A 23726-nucleotide genomic window follows, 5' to 3' on the forward strand; every position below is an offset into this window, starting at 1 on the left:
AAACACTGAATTAAAGATGCACATAAATATATATCTCCACACCAATACCCACATACTAATAGCAGCACAGTAATAGAAATATAGACATCACTTACGGTACCTCTGATCCGTCCTGGTCTTCATCTTGGTGGCTCCTCACAGATGACAATTCTTCTCCATCAGTTACAGAACATTGATAACTTCTCCAGTCGCGGCTTATTGCTACAGAATTCAAAAGACGTCTTCAGCTCCGTGCAGCACATCTCCAAACTGTACCCCAAAATATAACACAGTCACAGTATAATGTCACATAAAAAAAACACACAAACACACACTGGGGCTCATTTACTAAGGGTCCGAATTGCACATTTTCATCGGGTTTTACAAATTTTTCTGATTTGCACCAAATTCCCCCGGGATTTTGGCATGCGCGATCGGATTGTGGCAATCGGCACCGGCTGACAGAAATCGGTGGGCATGGGCGGTCGGAAAACCCGACGGATTCGGAAAAGCCGCGGAATTTAAAAAAAAAATTGTGTCGCACGAATAGCACTCACATACACCGAGATGGAGAAGGTGAACTCTGGTGGACTTCAGCGCAGCAGCGACACCTAGTGGACATCGGGTGCACGACCTTAGTGAATCCCGGCAGAACCCGAATCTGCGTCGGAGAATGCGCTGCTGGATCGCGACTGGACCAGGTAAGTAAATCTGCCCAATCTCCTAAATTAAATACAGCAGCGACATCCTCTTAATAATTAGGTTTACTCCCATTCATTAATTAATGATGGGGGTGCAGGGTTAGATTTAAATTAATGGGGTACTGCTTTGCTAAATATTAAAGTAGCAAAGCAGCCCACCCCTTTTGTTATATAAAGCATCCATTATTTCCCCCCACAACCTCCATTATTATATACAATAGCCATTATTCCCCCCACACATTATATACAGGAGCCATTATTGCATTTTCCCCCCTGGACCCCATTGTAATATACAGGAGCCATTCCCCCCACATCACCCCAACCTTACTATATACCAGTACATAATAACAAATATATATACTCACCTCACCTTCTCCATTGGTGAAGGCTGAGGTCTTCAGTGCAGGGAGTTACAAGGCCGTCTTCCACAAAATGATGTGAGACGGCAAATCTTTGCGTTTTTTCCTAATAGAAAATCGGTGTTGTGTAAATCTCATTTTTTTTTTTTTATATAATTGTGTTTTTATTATTATTTTTCAAAAATATTTAACAAACAAGTTATCATGTACAAATATCACATAAAAATTTTCCAATAATAAAATAATTAAAAGACAAAAGAGAAGGGATCTATTTCCCCGTGGAGTATCAACAGTGTAAATATCCTGTTTGCGTATCATAATGCAAAATCCAGCAGTAACATATGCCTACTATATTAAAACAAATACCAAAGATGGCATCATATCAATGCTTAACCATTCAGAAGAGGTTGGGAAAAAGGGTACGGACAAAGACAAAGTCATTCATACTCACTACGACAACATTTTTCCGTATTTTTCGGACTATAAGACGCACTGGACCATAAGACGCACCAAGGTTTTAGAGGAGGAAAAACAAGAAAAAATGTTTTTTTCCCCAAATAGTATGCTAAAATATTTAATAAAGTAACTGGGCGGTGCAGTGCAGCCATGTTTCTCTTTAGAGAGGGGCAGGGGCAAGCAGTGGTCACCCCCTCCTCCTCTCCTGGACACTGATGTCTATCTTTAGATAGAATTATGCTGGCACATAGTCGGGGGGTCTCAAGAGTTACAGGGCTGTATAGGTATGAGTATATGTGACAATGGTCACAAGAGCTTACGATCTATGAGGAGGGGACACAGGAGATGACAGTGCTTGTACAATGGTCACAAAAGCTTACAATCTATGAGGAGGAGGGGGCACGTGAGATGACAGTGCTTGTACAATGGCCACAAGAGCTTACAATCTATGAGGAGGAGAGGACACAGGAGATGACAGTCCTTGTACAATGGCCACAAGAGCTTACAATCTATGAGGAGGAGGGGACACAGGAGATGACAGTCCCTGTACAATGGCCACAAGAGCTTACAATCTATGAGGAGGAGGGGACACAGGAGATGACAGTCCTTGTACAATGGCCACAAGAGCTTACAATCTATGAGGAGGATGAGGGTACACAGAAGGTGACAGTCCCTGTACAATGGCCACAAGAGCTTGGTCTGTGGGATAAAGTACTTTTACAAGACAGCAGCCACTACAAACCAGGCAACAAGGGGTTAAGAGTGTGAGAGCAGAGACCCGGGGGAAGGGAGCACTAACACTTATCTGATCCTGTGCTCCGGAGAGAAGTTACAGGTCAGACACATACAGGCTCCTCTTCACACACTGTGCCGCAGCCTTCTTCTTCTGTCTTCACTCTGAGCCTCCCGGGCTACTTACAAGCCAGCGGGGATTGGCCAGAGTCAGTGCCTTTCTCCTCCCCCTCTCTTTCCACTGCTACGCTCCTGTATATCGGTGCCTAGAGGACTGCAGAGCTGGCAGAGCACATGGGGTGCCATCCATTCCCTCCAGCAGTGGAGGGAGAGGAGGAGAGGAGCGCAGCGGCACTCACTGTGCATCCAGGTGCCCTCCTGCAGCTACATCCGGACTATAAGACGCACCACTGTTTTTTCCCCATTTTCTGGGGAAAAAAAGTGCGTCTTATAGTCCAGAAAATACGGTACCATTTGGGAAGACACTAAAAGGATGGCCCTGTCACTCTCCTCCTCTTGCTCGTTCCTCAATCCAGTAGCGGTCCCATCGATCCCAGGTTTTGTCAAACTGTGGAATACGATTGTTCAGGGAAGCGGTCAGACATTCCATACTGCGAGTTTCTCTGACCCTAGAGAGAAGATCCATTCGGGAGAGGGGGGCTTGTCTCTTCCAAAACTGCGCTATCAGACATCTCGCAGCTGTGAGAATGTGTAGGCTCAGTTTTGTGGTCGCCTTGGCCATGGGGTGTGGAGAGACGTTCAGCAAGTGAAATAATGGGGAGAGTGGGATATCCACCTCTACGACCTCCCGAAGGAGAGTCTTTACTTCCTGCCAAAAAGGCTGCAACAATGGGCACGTCCAGAAGATGTGTTGAAGAGTACCTCCAACTGAGCCACATCGCCAGCAAGTATCTGGTGTGTCTGGGAATAATCTGTGCAGCAAGGATGGGGTATGGTACCACTGCATCAACAGTTTGTACTGGTTCTCCTTATGTGTAGCACACAGGGAGGTCTTAGCCGCCCTATGCCAAATCAGTCGCCAAATGTCCTGAGATATCGGCCCCCCCACTATGCTCTCCCACTTGGCCATATACGGGTGTGCAATGAGCTCGTCTGGGCTGGGATGGAGTAGTATCATGTAGATATCTGATATGAGTCCAGATGTTTGGGTCGCAGTTTTGCAAATGTGTTCAAACGTAGTGGGTGCCGAGACTGTCTCAGCACTGTCCAGGGATTGTAAAAAGTGTCTAATTCGAATGTAGTGAAAATTGGCCGCCTGTGGGAGATGGAATTTATCCTGTAGGGCTGCAAAGGGCAAGATCTTCCTATCGCGGTAATCCACAATATCTGAAAATCTGAATAAACCCTTCTCATGCCAGGGTTTAATTTCCTGCCCAGCCCCAGCTTGTTGCATGAGGGGAGTGTGTAAAAAGGATTGCATAGGGGAGCACTTGGACACCAATGGGAACCTGGCCAAACAGGCCCTCCATAACTTAATCGTGAATGAGATAGGGCCTAGTTGGGAATCAGGCAGCGCAGGCGCCTCTTTGGGCCAAAGGTAGGAGTTAGGATGAAAGGGGGCCAGCCACAGTTTCTCTATCTCCATCCACTTAGAGAATGCCAGTAGGGTGGACCATGCAGGAATGCGTCTCAAGTATGTTACCCAGTAGTATTTGGTTATGTCCGGCACCGATAGGCCGCCCCTGGATTTGTGAGAGAGTAGAACAGACCTGGAAACTCTGTGTCTCTTTTTCGCCCAGATAAAGTGCAATATTGATGCTTGCAGGGACCTCAGAGCGCCCAACGGCACCGCTACTGGCAAGGTTTCAAAAAGGTACAGCAGCTTAGGCAGAATAGTCATTTTGACCGCTGCTATCCTGCCAAAAAGAGAGAGGGGGAGACTGTTCCAGTTATTAAGGAGAGTCCTTATTTCCTGAAAACTACCAGGAAAATTCTGCCCATACAGTGTATTGTAAGAGGGGGTCAGGAGTATCCCCAGGTACTTGATAGTGTCTGCTTTCCAGTTATATCTGAATGTGCCCTTCAATTGGTCTACCAGCGGTTGGGTAAAATTGAGGGGCAATGCCTCCGTCTTTGAGGTGTTCACTTTATAGCCCGAGAGACGGCCATATTGTTGTAGCCTCGCTTGTAGGTTGGGTAGGGAGATTAGGGGCTGAGTGATGGTGAGCAGGATATCATCTGCGAATAACGACAATTTAAATTCCTTGTCTCTAACCATAACGCCATGGATATTGGGGTCTAGACGGATAATGGAGGCCAAGGGTTCAATGCAAAGAATAAAGAGGAGGGGAGAGAGTGGGCAACCCTGACGTGTACCATTCTTGATCTGCAGAGGTGGGGAGGACGCGTGTGGGAGCTTAATTTCTGCTGTGGGATTTGAATATAACTCCCTCAGAGCCTGGAGAAAGGGACCCTTTATTCCTATGTGTTCCAGGACTTGAAACATAAAGGGCCAGCTGAGGCGATCAAACGCCTTCTCTGCGTCTAAACTGAGAATTAGGGCCTGATCTTTTTGCTTATTAATTACATCGATAAGATCAATTGTTCTCCTCGTGTTGTCGCCACCTTGTCGTCCAGGTACAAAGCCCACCTGGTCCTTATGGATTACCTGAGGAATCCACTGAATCAGGCGATTGGCCAGTAGTTTTGTGAATATTTTTAGGTCTGCGTTTAGAAGTGCAATCGGCCTATAATTAGCACAATCGGTTGCATCTTTCCCAGGCTTGGGGATAAGGGTGATATAGGAATGGGTGAAAGTTGTAGGCATGGGTTCACCTTGTAAGAACGCGTTAAACACTTTTGTCATATGTGGCAGCACCACAGGGGAGAAGGTCTGATAGTAAAGATATGTGAGCCCATCTGGGCCCGGGGATTTCCCATTTGGCATTTCTTTGATCACCTCCTCTATCTCATCCGACGTTAACTCTGAGTTGAGCGTCTCGATGGCCTCTGAGGGGAGTCCCGGTAGGGAGCAGGAGCTCAAGAAGTCAGAGAGCAGCGTTTTTCTAAGGCCCTCATCCAGGGGTAGAGTATTTGGCAGGGAATACAGTTTGGCATAAAAATCTTGGAAGCGAGAGGCAATCGCTCTCGGGTCATGTAATAGATTTCCCCGGGGATCCCGTATAACATGGGGAGTTTGGTGCTCTCTCTTCTCTCTCAATTGTCTCGCTAGGAGAGAATGGTGCTTATTGGCCTGTTCGTAATACCGTTGCCTAGTAAACACTAGTAATTTCTCTACCTCTTGAGTCTGAACCTCTCGCAACTGCTCCCTAACCTCAATTAACTGTTGGAGTCTCCTCCTAGTGGGTTTGGCTAATAGGGCTGCCTCTTGCTTACCAATCTCCTTTCTCAATTCCTTTTCCAGATGGACCCTGTTTCTTTTCAATCTGGTTCCCTGTTCTATACAATGGCCTCTGAAGACCGCCTTGTGAGCTTCCCATATCATAGGGATAGAGGGGATTGAATCCTCATTAAGCTGGAAATATTCCCGTAATGCTCCATTTAGCTCCTCCTTGATCAGGGGTTTCTTAAGAAGGGATTCATTTAAACGCCAATGACATGCCCTCGTTGTGGTATGGCCCTCACTAAGCTGTAATAGGACTGGCGCATGGTCTGACCACGATATGTCTCCCACCTCTGCGGAATGCATCATTCGCAAGAATTGGATGTCTCCAAACCAGTAATCTATACGAGTATGGGTGCCATGTGGTGCAGAGTAGAAAGTAAATGAGCGGTCGCCCGGGTTGCCCACTCTCCACAAATCATATAAAGCAAACCTCCTGATGACTCTACGGAAAGCCGCTGAAATAGTGCTCTGTGATCTAGTGGCGGGATTGGGGTCGATAGCCAGCCGGTCCATATTTTCTGAGAAGATTACATTGAAGTCCCCTCCTATCAGTAGGGGTGCTGCTGGGAGTCTGGCTATTTTATTCAGGACCTTGGTAATGAAGCGGACCTGCGATGAATTGGGGGCGTAAATATTGCATAAAATCACAGGCGAGCCGAACATTTTGCCCTGAATAATGAGAAAGCGGCCCATGGGATCCGCAGTTACTGTCTCAGGCACTATGGGGCACGAGGTGGAGAACAGGATCGCCACTCCTGCTTTTTTGTTCTCTGTAGATGCCATATAAGATACCGGGTAAAGGTGCTTAGCAAAATTAAAGTTCCCCGTCGTATCATACTGTGTCTCCTGCAAGAACACCACATCTGCTCTACTCCTCTTTAGCTCATTAAGCGTGAGACGTCGCTTGCGAGCTGAGTTGAGCCCCTTTACATTGAGTGTCAAAAGCTGAACCATGGTGAGTTAGCTAACCAATACTCTTGGGCAAGATACGCTGTCTCCCCTGAATGGGATGTAACTGGACAAGTTCTGTGTTAGGAGGGGGGGAGGGAGGTGGGAGAGGCTAAGTGTGGCCTTTTTCTCCCTAAAGCCCTAGAGTGACTGTACTAAAGGGTGTCAGTGTACAGAAGCCTAGAGCGTCAGAGAAACCCGCAGAGGCAACAGGGGGGGCGACAGGGGAAAGGACAAACCTTGCACTCCACAAGACAAACAGTCAAGACAGATAAAAAAGAAAAAACAACAACCCCCCCCCCCCCCCCCCCGAGAGAGAAAAAAAAAAAAAAAAGGGGGGGGGGGGTAATAAGAAAACAAGGATAAATTCCTTATACTATAACCAGGGAGAGGATAATCTCCTGGCCCTAGTGCAGGTCTATTCAGCTGGTCTACCCCTAAGATGGGGGAGTATAGTCAGCTGAACCGGTTTCACCACCTCCTGTATCAACCCTATGCCAGGGTCAGAGGGCGGGATCCGGAGTAGACCCACTCGGTGGGGAAAAACATGGCAATAGAACCTAATAGAGGAAAAAAGAAAAAAGCATCAAGTGTAGTTCTACACCAAAATAGAAACTGAGATATATCTCTAACTATCGAGACACTAACCCCGGTGCCCTTGTGCAAATTACATCTGAATTCACAAAGGAGGGGAAGGGTACCCCAAATCAATGCAAATATGGGCAAACATAAGACCCCCTTCAAACAAGTATAATAACTATAAAGGATATATGTTCAGCAGATGTTCCTCTCTAATCATAAGAGTCCTGGGATGGAGCTCTGGTTCGCGGCCTTCGTCTCTTCTGTTGCAGCTGGGTCTTATTCTGCGTTTGTCGCATCTGGGGGGGAAGGTCCCCCCAGTCGTCCAGTCGTGGAGTCGGGATGTTCCAGATGTCGCAGAATTCCTGCAGCTCCTCCATCGTTGAGAGCGTCGCCGTTATTCCATCTTTAGTGGCCGACAGGGCAAAAGGAAAGTTCCAGCGATAGGAAATGTCGTGTTGACGTAAAATGTCCAGCAACGGCCGTAAAATCCGTCTCTTTTGAAGGGTGATCCCAGAGAGATCCTGATAGAGCTGTATGGTGTCCCCATTGAAAGCTAAATTCTTTTTCTTCCGCGCCGCAAACATGAGGCGCTCCTTTAATTCAAAGTCATGTACACAGCAGACCACGTCCCTCGGATTTCCTCCCATTACTTTAGGCCTCAATGCTCTATGAGCTCTGTCAAGCTTTACTTGCGTTTCCGGCTCCCCCAATAGTGTCGAGAAAAGCGCTTGAAGTGTGGCACGGACATCTTCTTTACCTTCCACCTCCGATAGGCCCCTCACCCTTATATTATTACGCCTTCCTCTATTGTCGAGGTCTTCCAGGTGTCTGGCCATGTCTTGTAGTGTGACAGAATGAGAGTGCAGGGTATGTTGCGTATGTGCAATCTGGCGCCTTGAGTCCGCCTGTCCAGCTTCTAGGTGGTCAATTTTCTGCGTCATGCCCTGTATGTCACGCCGTATCTCCGAAATTGCAGATCTGAAAGCCTCCTTCACTTCAGCAATTAAAGATTTAAAGTCCTCTTTGGTAGGGAGATTCTGAAGATGAGCGTGCCAGAGTGGTTCTGATACCGGTGGTCTCTTGACCGCCATTTCGTCTGTGCCGAAGTGCTCAGGCGATGACGCCCATTCTGGGGAAGGTGCAGCGTAGCGGGCAAGAGTAGGGGTTGCACTTAGCTCATCTTCCGTAGCTTGGGACCGGAGGATAAACGGGATTCCAGGAACAAATTCCCCAGGCTGTGGGAGTTGGGGGGATCTCAGTGGGATGTTCTCAAGATGCCGCCCCTGTCCTTCGCTTTCAAACTGACCCTCATCCATAGGGTCGTATTCTTCTTCAGAGGTCTGCAGATGTTGCAGGTTAGGCTGTTTTAGATGGAGGGGCGACCCCCCCTCAGTGTGGGGTGGGCTGCCTTTCTGGTCAGGATTCTGCGGAGGTGCCCCTTTAGTCTGGCGCTGCTGCGCTGCTGCATTCTGGCGCTGCTGCGCCGCTTCATTCTGGCGCTGCTGTGCCTCTTCATTCTGGCGCTGCTGCGCCGCTTCATTCTGGCGCTGCTGCGCCGCTGCAGTCTGGCGCTGCTGCGCCGCTTCATTCTGGCGCTGCTGCGCTGTTTCATTCTGGCGCTGCTGCGCCGCTTCATTCTGGCGCTGCTGCGCCACTTTATTCTGGCGCTGCTGCGCCTCAGGAGATCCGCACTGTCTGTCTGGCTGCGTGCCAAGATGGCGGCTCGGCGCGGCCTGAGAGGCCCGGACTGGATCGCCGCGGGCCACGTGTGGAGGCGGCGCGGCGGTGGATACCGCGGATCCCCGCTTACCCGCTGCAGGCGTGGGTGCCATGGTGAGGGCGTCTGTCGGCTGTGGCTGGTTCCTCGGCAGGCCGTCGGTTCCCTGGGCAGCACGTGGTCCTGTGCTGGCTGCTGCAGAAGAGCGGAGGAAAAAGCGGGTGAGTGGTATTTCGCCCACCCGTTTCGCGTTCTGGGGTCTTGAGGTCTTTACTCCCCTTCTGGGGGTCTTTTTAGCTTTAGGGGCCAGGGTAGGTCCCCTCCTTTAGGGTAAAATAGGCACCGGGGCTGCAAAGCTGTCTCAATGTGCTGCCATCAGGCTCAGGGTCTAGCCACGCCCCTGTGTGTAAATCTCATTTTAACATTTCACCAATGTATATTAGATTACATGGACATCTCAAAATATAGATCACATGATCACTGGTACAATATAGGTTGTGTTTTATTTTATATTCCTTACCCTCATGTTGGAATGTAAGAAAAATTTACACATGTTCTACAAGGGAAACTCCCTGTGTGTTGCTTGCCATGGATGCCTGTTTGAATACTGAGCTTTAATGGGCTGACATCAGCTTTCACTGCTCTGTCTTTAATATTTTTTTGCTCTCCTATATGCAATTAATGGATGGGTTTTAAATTCAGGAACATCAGTGGAACATATGCTCAAAAATGTTTTTTTTAGTTTGATGCATCGAAATATAACTTTACCTGAAACCAATCAGGTTTTACTACATGGACTAGATGAAAGTCCCTTTTGTAATACTGACAATTCTATGGGAGAAAAAGTCTTAGATGAGATATTTACAACTGTAGACTCTAAGGGACACATGTATCATAGTTTCAGCTAGGCAAATTGTCCAATTTTAAACGGCTTTTGCCATTTTTGCGCCATTTTTGCAACTTTTAACCCTGTTCTTTTTCAATTACGGTTTGTCTGCAACTTTGTGCAGTGTGCCTAATGTATCATTGTTTTCCAGATGTTCTGTGCAACTTTTGCCGGTTTTGCACCGTTTTTGTGCAATTTTTGCGCCACTTTTGGCACAATTCTGCACCTGGTCCAGGGCAGGTGCTAAGGAAGTTTTTTTTTCATGGCCCCGATTTTAACATGTAAATTGGAATTATTTCACATGCTTTAACTGTTTAGCATTTTGCACAGTAACCTCTTGTCAAAATTTTTTAATTTTTGACACGTAGCTGTTTAATTGCGTTTTTAATTGCGTTTTTTCATTTTGAAACTAATTACAACAGCTGAGAATAGGTGATTTGCATTATTTCATTACTGTTTACAAAACGCAATATAAACGCCACGTTAACGCATGTGTTAACATTGCGGTTTACTGTGTGTTTTGTACATTCAAATATATTTTTTTTTCTTTTTTTTATTGAGTAAAACAAATAATAGACATTGGTACATTGTCATATTATACTTTACAATCTTTCACAGCATTACATGTCATCAAAATTGTCATCTTTTCCTGCAATAAACTAATGAACGGAAGAAAAAACAATAAACATTGAGTTATTACCATCCAACTGTCTTGATTACGCTGAAAGTTTTTTTTTTTTGCACAGTTATTCCATAGTGTTCCCTAGGGAATAAATTCTTGTGTTTTTCTATAAATTCAAGGCAGTCCCCAGGGCATGCATCATAGTGTTATTAGTTTCCTGTACAGCTCCCACATAGGAGCGCTGCAGTATCCTATTCTGGTGTTGTAATATTATCACTATATCCTCACATATATTATTACCATATTCCTCGTTCATTCTATCAGGTTAGATTGCGTTCAGTGCTGTCCTCAGTCTGGGTGGAGAATAGTTGGTTCTTGGTGAGTCATGCCATATTCACCAAATGTGATCAAACTTGCCTGGTTTTTGTCTGTGTTTATAAATTATTTTTTCATATGCCAGGATTTGATTCACCTGTAACTTCCACATGCTGAGGGTAGGAGTGTTTGGGGAGTACCATCTCAGTGCTATGCATTTTCGGGCCAGGAATAAAGTTTCCTGCAAGATTATTATTTGGTAATGAGTGCAATCTACATCAGGAATTAGGCCAAATAAACATGTCACCGGGGCGTGTGTTACCTGAGCTGGTAAAAGGCTTGTCAGAAAGTTTGTTATATCTTTCCAAAATTTTTGGATTGGTGTTCAGCTCCAGCTCATATGCCAGAAGTCTGCATCCATGTCACCACATCTGGGACATGCTGTGGTCGATACCCTACCCATGTGTCGCATCCGGACTGGGGTTAAGTACGCTTGATGAATGAAGTAGAGTTGGATGAGTTTATTGTTCACTGAAGGTGATACCTTAAGATGTGAGGATAGAATGTCTGGAATGGAATCCTCCTCTAACAAGGGAATACGTGATTTCCATCTGTCGATTACTGTCAGTGGAGCTTTTAGGATCTTTTTATGAATTAAATGTGTATAGAGCGCTGAAACAATGCCTCTGGGTCCTTGAGTTCTATATACGCCAATTAGTGGGTAAGAGGATATAACAGGGTGAGGGGTTGGAAACAGAGCCTCCAGCCCGTGCCTGAGCTGCAGATATTTGTAAAAATATCCAGATCATATTTATTCTGCAGTTCTTGGAATGAGCTAAGGACGTTTGCATTGTATATATCTCCTAGTGTTGTTATGCCTTTTTGTATCCAGGGGGCCGCACCCTCCAAGCTCTGTATGTGTGAAAGTTTAGGGTTGTTCCACAGTGGGGTCTCAGCTATGATATCAGCAAAGTCCGCAAGTTGCTTAGCTACTCCCCATACCTGTCTAGCTAGTCTGTGCAGTGGTAACAAGGGTAGGTTGGCCTGCTGGGGTGGTTCTAAAATCGGCCATAGTGTATTAAGACCCAAGTAATATTCCAGGTGATGTTCAGAGCTAGGCAGGGGCTGGCCTCCCGTCCAGTTCTGTAAATATCTGAGTTGTCCAGCTATATAATACAAATAGAAATCTGGGAGAGCCAAGCCTGCCTCATCTTTTGGTCGTTGTAAAGTGGCAAGACTCAACTTAGCTCTAGAGGTGGCCCATACAAATACTCCTGTTAAAGAGTGGAGTTCTTGGAGTTTTTGGAGAGAGGGACCGCCACATGCTGTACGATATTAAGGCATTTCAGGAGAATTATAAGTTTGACCAGGTTAATTCTGACAACTACCGATAGTGGCAGTGCTGTCCATGCCTTATATTTTTCCTTAACATAGGTAAGGAGGGGAGTACATTCAAATATTAACAATAATGTAATTAGGAAAATCAACTCTCCTCAGCTGTTGTAATAGGTTTCAAAATGCATTAAAAACACAACATGTTAAATCCAAAAGTCTCCACTCCTGTATATGACCCCCTCAAATGGCTTGTGTCCACTCCTGTATATGACCCCCTCACATGGCTTGTGTCCACTCCTGATATGACCCCCTCACATGGCTTGTATCCTCTCCTCTATATGACCCCCTCACATGGCTTGTATCCTCTCCTGTATATGACCCCCTCACATGGCTTGTATCCTCTCCTGTATATGACCCCCTCACATGGCTTGTGTTCTCTCCTGTATATAACCCCCTCACATGGCTTGTATCCTCTCCTGTGTATAACCCCCTCACATGGCTTGTGTCCTCTCCTGTATATAACCCCCTCACATGGCTTGTATCCTCTCCTGTGTATAACCCCCTCACATGGCTTGTGTCCTCTCCTGTATATAACCCCCTCACATGGCTTGTGTTCTCTCCTGTATATAACCCCTCACATGGCTTGTGTCCACTCCTGTATAAGACCCCCTCACATGGCTTGTGTCCACTCCTGTATATGACCCCCTCACATGGCTTGTGTCCTCTCCTGTATATAACCCCCTCACGTGATTTGTATCCTCTCCTGTATATAACCCCCTCATGTGATTTGTATCCATGTGGATTTGAGAAATTTGCAACAAAAAGTCTCAAAAAGAAGCCGAAATTTGTGCCTGCTAGGATAGGAAAAACTGAACATGTATCACAAGTAAAAAGACATGATCATACATAAGGTGCAAAAACTAGCCGCCAAAAGTCTCTAGAATTCACCTCAGAGAGACCAAACTATGATACATCTTCTTTCTTGTGTTGTGTCCCACCTTCTGGAGAGCTGTCTTGTTTCTTGAAACTCTTATTTTTTTCTTCATTTGTAGTGTCATTTGCCTCTTTTTCTGGTCCTTCCCTGGGATTTGTAGTCCGACTTGCATCTAAAAAAAAAGGAGACTCAACCGTAGAGGGAGTGTCATTATCCACACTCCCTGTTGCCTGCATAATCCTGGTTTTAGATGGACTTCTTTTTTTTTTTCCTAGATTGCATCTCATGTGTATTTGATCCATTATTTTGTGATTGTTGTCCCTGCCAATTGTACAAATTACCAATCCAATAATCTTCCTCATCTCTGATCCATTTTTGTCTTTTTGTAAATTCAGCGTCTTTGCGTAGTTGTCAGGGCCGGATTAAGGTTAGTGGGGGCCCCCACTGAATGTAGTCCAGACAGGGAACAGCAATCGCTATATACCGCTCCCCAGCAATCACTGTAATCAGCCCCAAGTAATTACTATATACAGCTCCCCGAGCAATTACTATATACAGCTTCCCCAGCAATCACTATAAAGACCCCAGTAACAAATATATACAGCCCCCTATAATAACTATATACACCCCCTATAATTACATATAGCCCCCTAAAATAACTATATACAGTCCCCTATAAAAAAACTATATATATTCCCCCTATAACTAAATACAGACTCCCTATAATAAATAACTATATACAATCCCCCTATCATAACTATATACAGTCCTAGGTAAAATAATAAAATTGTACTCACCTTCCATCGTTCCCCCGATGCGCGCCGTCCTCATCTTCCCTTCTGGTGCCAGGTGGATATCGGGTTTAAACAAATATTTGTTTAGACAAAAGTCAGGCACATCGGCGAGATTCAGCCCGCCACCCGGGGAGCCCAGAGACAAATGAACTGTTGGCGATTTGGGCGTGTCATGCGATTTGGGCGGTCATGCATTTGATGGGAGCCCCTATAAAGGCAAAGTGGTGGGGGCCCCCATTATGATCCGGCCCTGGTAGTTGTAATAGCATACCATCACATTTCTCTTGAAAAGCTTTATATTTTTCAGCAATGAGAACATCTTTTATCCCCTTAAGAATGCAGCCTGTTTGTACGTTAGGGCTCAGTATTTAACAGGTGTCTGCACTGGGATTGTGTCGCACGCAATCGTTTTTTGATGCAGCTGTGGTGGATTCCATGTGACACAATTTAGGAAGTGTGTCGTCAGACGATCCGACTGATCGGACTGAGCGCGGGATTTAACTTTCAAATTGTGTCGCAATCCAATGCACTTATATGCACCCCTTAAAAGACCGTGAACTCTGTTGGACTTTAGCGGGGAAGCGACACATAAAGGATATCGGGCGCACAATCTTAGTGAATCGCGGCAGGGTGCATTATCATCGGACAATGCAGCTTTGATGAACTCCGTGTAAGTAAATGTGTTAAAAATAGGGAATTTTTTGGTCCCCAAATGCCAGCATTGAGAGCAGTGATTACAACTTCCACATTTATAATTACCTTTTGGAACATTGTACTGTAACCAATTCATGTTTATTTCCTTCTTGTACAGGTTTTATACTAATTCCGACTTTATTGTCCTTTTCCTACTAAAAGTAACAAGGGTTTTTTTTATTGCCATATCACATTACTCTCTATCATTCTCAATTATCCTTACTTTTGTCCTTAACCCCTAAGCGCTCCTCAGCGGATATATCCGCCACTGAGCGCAGTGACTTAGCGCTCAGCGGTGGATATATCCGCCGCTGAGGTGATGCCGGCTCGGCTCTGGATCGGAAATTCGGGAAAAAAAAATAAATAAAAAATGAAAAAAATAAAATAAAATAAATCTATATTCGACCCATAAGCTACGTGACATCAAAATAAATTATCCAGACATTTCAAAAATTATGAAAATGTAAAGTAGACACATGGGAAATGTTATTCAGCAGCTGAGGTGCGTTGTCCACTGTAATCCACATCTGCCGCGATTCATGCAGATCGCGCGCCCAAGTTAGAAATCACCTTATATCTTATATTACCTGGCATCAGAGGGAGGAGTGTCCTGCTTGGCCGGCTCCTCCCATCTACTCCTCCCTATGCCTTATGGCTCCTTACTGGTCACAGTTCATGTCATGTGATATCATCTCAGGACCTTTAGCCTCTTAACAATATCAAACTGTACCCTGTGCATGTACAGTCATGGCCAAAAGTTTTGAGAATGACACAAATATTATATTTTCAAAGGATCTGTTGCACTCTGGTTTTTATGTGAGTTTGTCAGATGTTTTTATCATATACAGAAATACAAGTGCAATCATATTATGAGTAACAAAAGCTTTTATTGACAGTTAGAAGGAGTTAATGCAGCAAGCCAATATTTGCAGTGTTGACCCTTCTTCTTCAGGACCTCTGCAATTCTCCCTGGAAGCTCTCAATCAACTTCTGGACCAAATCCTGATAGCAGTCCATTCTTGCACAATTAATGCTTGCATTTTGTCACAATTTGTTGGTTTTTGATTGACCACAAGTTCTCAATGGGATTAAGATCTGGGGAGTTTCCAGGCCATGGACACAAAATCTCTATGTTTTGTTCCTTGAGCCATTTAGTTACCACCTTTGCTTTATGGCAAGGTGCTGCATCATGCTGGAAAAAGCATTGTTGATCACCAAACTGCTCTTGGACGGTTGGGAGATGTTGCTCTTGGAGGACATTCTGGTACCATTCTTTATTCATGGATGTGTTTATAGGCAAGACTATGAGAGAGCCGATTCCCTTGGCTAAGAAGCAACCCCACACATGAATGGTTGCAGGATGCTTTACATCGCATGAGACAAGACTGGTGGTATCGCTCACCTTATCTTCTCCGAACAAGCTGTTTTCCAGATGTTCCAAACAATCAGAAAGGGGATTCATCAGAGAAAATGACTTTACCCCAGTCCTCTGCAGTGCACTCGCTGTACCTTTTGGAGAATATCAGTCTGTCCCTGATGTTTTTTCTGGAGAGAAGTGGCATCTTTGCTGCCCTCCTTGACACCAGGCCTTGCTCCAAGAGTCTCCGCCTCACAGTGCGTGCAGATGCACTCACATGCTCTGCACTGCTGGTAGCCCTATCCCGAAGCTGAAACACTTTTAAGAGAAGGTCCTGGGGCTTTCTGGTCCTTCTTGGGCACCCTGGAGCCTTTTTGGCAACAATGGAACCTCTCTCCTTGAATTCCTTGATGATGCGATAGATTGTTGACTGAGGTGCAATCTTTCTAGCCGTGATACTCTTCCCTGTTAGGCCAGTTTTGTACAGTGCAATGATGACTGCGTGTGTTTCTTTAGAGATAACCATGGTTAACAGAAGAGAAACAATAATGCCAAGCACTAGCCTCCTTTTTAAAGTGTCCAGTGGTGTGATTCTTACTTAATCATGGCAGATTGATCTCCACCCCTATCCTCATCAACACCCACACCTGTGTTGGCGCAATCACTGAAACGATGTTAGCTGCTCCTTGAAATGTGTTTTGGGGGAAAAAGTTGATTTTCTAGGCAAATATTGACTTTGCAATTAATTGCTGTTAAGCTGATCACTCTTTATAACATTCTGGAGTATATTCAAATTGCCATTACAAAACCTGATGCAGTAGACCTTGTAAAAATTAACATTTGTTCATTCTCAAAATTTTTGCCCATGACTGTATCTAGTCACAGCAGTCTCCATGGACTTCTATTCCTTTCCATCCTCCATGAAGGCTACTGTAATTTCATGTAATCACATACATGGTGTACAGTTTGCTAGTGCCTAGAATGTATTGGCTCCTTGTCGTTTCTGACGTTGCAGGGTCACGTGCATCTCTTTCTCACGTGACCTGCTGTGAGCCTGGGAACTGCCGGCGCTGCAGGAGAGAGGAGGCTCTGCTGCCTATCATGGATCAGCACTTACCTTCATCTTACAAGGTATTTTGTGGAGTGGAAGAGGGGTCTGTCTGGAATGGTGGTCTCTGTCTGTGGAGGGAAAGGGGAGCATCTGTCCGAGGTGGGGGTCTCTGGATGTGCGGGGAGATGGGAGGAGGGCATCTTTCTGGGGGTCTCTGGCTGTGTGGAGTGGGGTCATCTGTCTGGGGGTCTCTGCTTTTGTGAGGTGGGGGAGGGGGACATCGGTCTGGGGGTCTCTGCCTGTGGGAGGAGGGGGGCATCTGTCTGGGGGTTTCTGCCTGTGTGGGGTGGGGGAGGGAGGGGAGCATCTGTCTAGGGTTCTCTGGGTGGGGGAGGGAGGAGAGGGTGGCATTTGTCTGGGGCATCTGTCTGTTGGGTCTCTGCCGGGAGGAGGGCATCTGCCTGGGGGTCTCTGCCTGTGTGTGTAGGGGGGAGGTGGCGGCATCTGTCTTGGGGTTTCTGCCTGTGGGGGAGGGGAGGAAAGGGGGGTCAGTGTTTACCGGAGGTAGGAGGGGGGAGGGGGAGGTCAGTATTTGCCAGGGAGGGGTATGGGGGTCTGTGTTTGCCAGGGGGGGGCAGCCAGTTTTAGCCAGTGGGATATGGGGGAGGGCAGTCAGTGTTTGCCTTTGGTTTATGGGGGGTGGGGCAGTGTTTGCCTGTGGGGGGGGAGGGGAGGGCGGCCAGTGATTGCAAGGGAGTATGGGGGTTGCGGGGGCCAGTGTTTACCAGGAGAGTATGGGGGGGGGGCAATGTTTGGCAGTGGGGTATGGAGGGACGGCCAGTGTTTGCCTGAGGCGTATAGGGGGGGCTTCCAGTGTTTGCCAGTTGCATATTGATTGGGGGGGGGCGGCCAATGTTTGCCACTTGGGTATGGGGAGGGCGACTAATGCTTGCCAGTGGGACATGGGGGGGCTGCCAGTGTTTGCCAGTGAGGTATGGGGGGCTGCCAGTGGGGTTTGGAGGGTGGTCAGTTTATGCCAGTGGGGTAGGTGGCTTGTCTGTGTACGGAGGGTGGTGGTGATGTGTTTGTAAGTAAGGTATGGGGTTAGGGCTATGTTTGCATGTGGGGGGAGTGGTGGTCTATGTTTGCCAGTGGGGTGGTACGGGAGAGATGTTCTTTGGCTGTCTATGGGGGGGGGGGGTTGTTCTGTGTTTGCCTATGTGGGGTAGATAGCTGGCCTTAGTGTTAGGCTGCATTCACATGGCCGTTAGGGGACGTGTATACCGCCGAGATATATCCCCCATAAGCCAACAATGGGCGCACAGCACAGTACGGAGCATGACACGTGCAGCACCATACCATTCATGGGGAAAACATAGGACATGTCCTATCTTTCCCCATAATACGGCGTCGTGCGCCATGTTTCTCTGAGGAGAGGGGCGAGGGCAAGCAGCTCTTTGGCTGAATGTAGCCTTATAGTGATAACTGTTTTTTTTTTTCAGATGTGGACTGTGCTGGTCTATGACAGATTTGGTGGCATAGGCCGATGACTATTATTTTAAAAAAAAAATGGTTATTCAGGGACCGTGTTATTTTAATGAAACATTTTTACAAAAAAATTTTTTTTTTAAATAAATAAACTCGCCTTAGAAGGAGGAAGATCTAATACTAACCTCTGTTACTGTCAATTACACAGCACCATAACTAACACAAAGCCCATGTCCATTGGCAGTGAGCCCCGTGCTGGCCCACTGCACAACAACGCATGCTCCCAACTGGTATAGAGGGCAGTTGTATTGCGACTAAATCACAGATCATACGCCTGAACTGTGACCCATAATCTTCTAACTTTCCTGTTTTTTTTTGGGGGGGGGGGGGGGAGGTTTAATTGAACATTCCAGATCAAGAAAAAAAAAAGAATATTCCTAAAATAAAGTGTACCCAACAGTTATACATGTTAAAGGGCATCTACCACCAGGTTGAAGGACTGTATGCAAAGGAGCCTGCGAGGCTCCAGACTCCATAGTTGTTAATAGAGCCTGGAGCCCCTCGGCCTCATTTGCATACAGTCCTTCATCCTGGTGGTAGGTGTCTTTTAAATTATAAATATTGTGATTCAACTTTGTCAACATCTGCAAAAAGTTTGTATGTTCTCTCTGGGTTTGCGTGTGTTTCCTCTTACACTCCAAAAACATACTGGTAGGTTGGTTAGATAGTGAGCCCCCATGGGGACAAGGACCTCTTTTAAGGGTTGGCCGGGAACAACTATTGCTGCCGATCCTTTTTATATGAGTGGATTCTACAATTTTTGTACAATAATTGTTACATGTAAAATTTGATTTGTAATTTATGGTTATAAAACAGTTTTTATTAAAATGTTTATACGTGTAACTTATCTGTTTCATAGTTTTATTTATATTTTTGGTCCACCAATTTGGGTAACATAAAGGACACATCTGCGTCCAGACAGCTCAGAAACTCAACACACGGGACAAATACTGGATACGGATCCATTCCTTATGTCTTGTGTAACACAACGTCCTGTGTGCATGTAGCCTAACACGGTGCCTATGACAGGACTCTGAGCATTGCAATGGTATATGATGCAAGGAGTTCCTGCTTTCCTGCAAAACGGCAGCGCTGAAACTGTAATTAGGTTTGCAGTTTAGCACTCTTACACAGGTAACAAGGGGCTCTTTGCATCATATTTAATATTTTATAATATCATTATTGTTAATGCAGTATTGGCTTTTTTTAATAAATGCTCCCCACTGATAAAACAAAAATATATGGACATGCTATAGTCACAACCCAGGAGCCCATACATTCTAGGCAATTAATTACCGTATAAACTCGAGTATAAGCCGACCCGAGTATAAGCCACCAAAAACAGGGAAAACCTATTGACTCGAGTATAAGCCGAGGGTGGGAAATGCATTGGTCACAGACCCCCCCCCCAGTATATAGCCAGCCGCTGCCCCCTATAGTATACAGGCAGCCCAGCCTGCCCCCAGTAGTACACAGCCTGCCCCCAGTAGTATAGGGTCACCCCATCTGCCCCCAGTAGTATACAGCCTGCCCCCAGTAGTATAATGTCACCCCAGCTTCCCCCAGTAATATACAGCAAGCCCAGCATTAAAAAAAATAAACTTATATACTAACCCTCCGGTGGCCCCGATGCGTAGCGCTGCTCCCCTGATGTCCGCGCGGCTCGTCTTCAGGCTTCCGCGCCCGTCTTCTTTCTTCTGCAGAGCGCCGCCATTGTTCTTTCCCGGCAGGCGCATAGTATGACACGCCACTGCTGACTTCATGCTAGGGGCGCCCAGGAGAAAAACAATGGCGGCGCCCTGCAGAAGACAGAAGACGGGCGCGGAAGCCTGAAGACAAGCGGCACGGACATCGGGGGAGCAGCGCTGCACATCGGGGCCACCGGAGGGTGAGTATATATGTTTAATTTTTACTTATTTTTATTGACTTGTGTATAAGCTGAGGGGACGTTTCTCAGCACATTTTTTGTGCTGAAAAACTCGGCTTATACACGAGTATATACGGTAGGTGAAAATCCTAGAATGTATGGGCAGGAGGCAGGACCTACCCGACGCCCATACATTCTAGGCTTTCCTCCTAGTGATAATGCTAGAATGTATGGGCTCCAGGTAGAACCTACCCCGAGCCCAAACATTCTAAGGTCAACCAATATCAGTCACGGCAGCTCCAGGACCTGCAGTGATGTCATAAGCATATGACTAATGACATGCTTTAGCTCATCCCATTACATGGGTATGTAGCAGATTTGTTTATGTTTGACTATAGTAGAAATGTTTATGTATGAAAGTGTGAATGCACAAATAAAGGGTACATACACACGCGGTATACCGCCGTGTGCTGGAGAGGAGGAGACCCCTCCTCCCTCCATAGAAAACAGCGGCACATGGCCGCACACTCGCCGGAAGATAGAGCATGCTCTTATCTTTTTGCGGTGTGGCACCGTATCCCCGTTGTGCCACTATTGCCGTCTATGGGATCATACATGCGGCAGCAAATTAGCAACTGCATGTGCGTCCCTGCAGACGGCCATGTGAATGAGCCTTACTTAGCTCAGGCTTCCCATCAATTCTAATGACTGGGATCAGATTTTGCACAAAGAGCACAGTGTATATACAGTGCAAACTCTATGAGCAGATCTCTTTGGATAGGAAAGAGGTTTTCTGCAGATAGGAGGCAGTTTCCATATTGTAGAACACCAAAAAAAAAAAAAAAATAGTGACTGAATTTAAAAAAAAAAAAAAAGTCTTTTAGGGTCCTCTCAGAGAGGTGGTGTTTTGCAGCGGTTTCAGGGTGCGTTCACACATGGCTGTAACACATCAGAACAGATGAGAAGAGATTTGCCTGATGAGAGCTGTTAACATTGTGTTTACAAAACACAGTGTTAACACAATGGTAACACATGTATTTGTTAGCGCTATGTTAACAAATGCATTAACCCATTAAGGATGAGGGATTTATTTCCTCATTTCACACGTTGCGTTGCCTGCATTTTCATTGCGTTTGAAACGCATTACAACAGCTAAGGAGAGGTGATTTGCCTAATTACATTACGGTTAACATTTCTGTTTACAAAACACATTGCAAACTAAATGTTAACACATATGTAAACAATGCATTAACATGTACATTTTGTTAACATTGCGTTAACAAACAAACGTTGCCATCTTCTGATGCTAATAACTTTTTCATACTCTGGTATACGGAGCTATGCGAGGTGTCATTTTTTGCAGAATGAGACAACGTTTTCATTGCTACCATTTTGAGGACTGTGGGATATTCTAATCACTTTTTATTACATTTTTTTATATCATGTAAAAAGGTGTAAAAGTCACGTTTTGGACATTTGGGCACCATTTCCAGTTTTGGAGGTCACCACCGTCAATAACCGTTTTTATATTTTGATAGATCGGGCATTTTGGGACGCATCGTACCTAATGTGTCTGTGATTTTTACTGTTTATTATGTTTTATATCAGTTCGAGGGAAAAGGGGGGTGATTTGATTTTTAAATATTTTATTCATTTTTTTAACTTTTTTTTTTCTTTCACTATTTCTTAGACCCTCTAGGGCAGTGATTTTCAACCTTTTTTGAGCCGCGGCACACTTTTTGTACTTAGAAAATCCTGGGGCACACCACCAACCAAAATAGCACAAAATGACACTAAAACAGTCATATTATACATATAGTTAATAATATAGATTCTAAATTTATTTTCCTCACTCAGTGTGAAACCTGGGCCTGTTTCGATAAACACAAAAGGGATATCCTGGCAGTAATGGTGGAAAGACACACACGAAGCTCTTCCTCAACAGTTCTCAGTTTCTCCCTGTTTTTAGTATATGGTGCTTTTATGTGGCTCATATACTGCAAAATAAAGGGGTACAATGAGAAGTACTATGGCCATGAGGCCAGAGTACAAGTGCCAGCTCATATACTCAGCATATGAGCTGGTACTTGTAGTACTCCAGCCTCATGACTATAGTATTTCTCATTTTACATTTCTCATTGTTATATGCAGTATACTGCTGGAGTACTAAAAGTACCAGCTCATATGCTGAGTATTCTGCCAACAGTTCATATACTCAGGCAAAAGCTCATATAGTCAGCATTATTGGTGGGCAAATGCGAGAGTCTCTCCGCTCTCAGGATGATGCGCCGGCCTTGGTGACGTCATTTTGTCGAGCGAGGTTCAAAGCTTGCGCATGTGTTATTGTACACGTCTCCTACATTGTAAGAAGCCGTGACTGCGCATCGCTGGGAAACAAAACACAGGGGGCACCATAGTTTGGGAAACTTTCCCCACGGCACACCCGACCATGTGTCGCAGCACACTGGTTGAAAATCACTGCTCTAGGGTACATTAACCCTAGATGGTCAGATCGTTCCTACCATATCCTAGCAACTGCTACTGTACACCAGTGTGCTAGCGTCGCCTTACGGACAGACGCCTAGCGGAACGTGTGACCGCAGCCTGAAAGTGTCCAAAGTGCGGCTTCCCACGTGGTGTTTTTCTAACATTTTTAAACACATCTAAAACAAAAGTGAAAGGGATTTGACGAAAATGCGTTTCAGGCAATGATCACATTCTGAGGTTTCACTGTATTTTAGCAAAATGTAGTGGAAATGCAACTCAGCATGTGATCAAGGCTGAAGCGGCAAAAACGAATAAAGAGACTCAACAATTCATGGCGCGTTCATACAGTGTGTTGCATCACATTTTTTTGATGCTTCAGCCTTGATCACATGCAGAGTGTACATTGCATTTCCACTACATTTGCAAAAACGCAATGTAACCTCAGCATGTGATCAAGGCTGAAGCCTTTTGGAATGCGGCAAAACCACATTTAAAAAAGTAACGTGACGCATCATGTAAACGCACCCTCAGACACTAACAAATAACCAAAGGTTTCTGTTACTTTTGGATTCACTGTGTAAATTCTGCATTGTGCGAATACAGTGGGCATTTGTAACACAGTATATAGATGATCCGTAAAAGCCAGCTGATTAACTGTGTGCATTTGGCTTAAAAGTAACATGATGAAATATTTGTTTGCTGACCGAAAATACTTACTAAACGCACGTAGTTAAAAGACCGAACTATGAAACTACCTCTTGTAAGAAGCTCTAAACTGCAACCGGCAGCTAGAGGCTTACACGTGTCTCTTCGTTCAGCCGCCATTTTGAGATCTCAAGCCACAATAGGTAGGAAATGTCCATTTGATGCGTTATAAATTCTAGCTATAAGGCAACCAACAATCAATATCCAACACGTGGTAATATCAATACGTCAGAATTTTAATCCCATTCAAAAGCTTTTAATGTCAGAAACGACATAGTTTTGTGAAATCCA

Source organism: Engystomops pustulosus, chromosome 1, assembly GCF_040894005.1.
Source record: "Engystomops pustulosus chromosome 1, aEngPut4.maternal, whole genome shotgun sequence".
NCBI classification, from domain to species: Eukaryota; Metazoa; Chordata; class Amphibia; order Anura; family Leptodactylidae; genus Engystomops; species Engystomops pustulosus.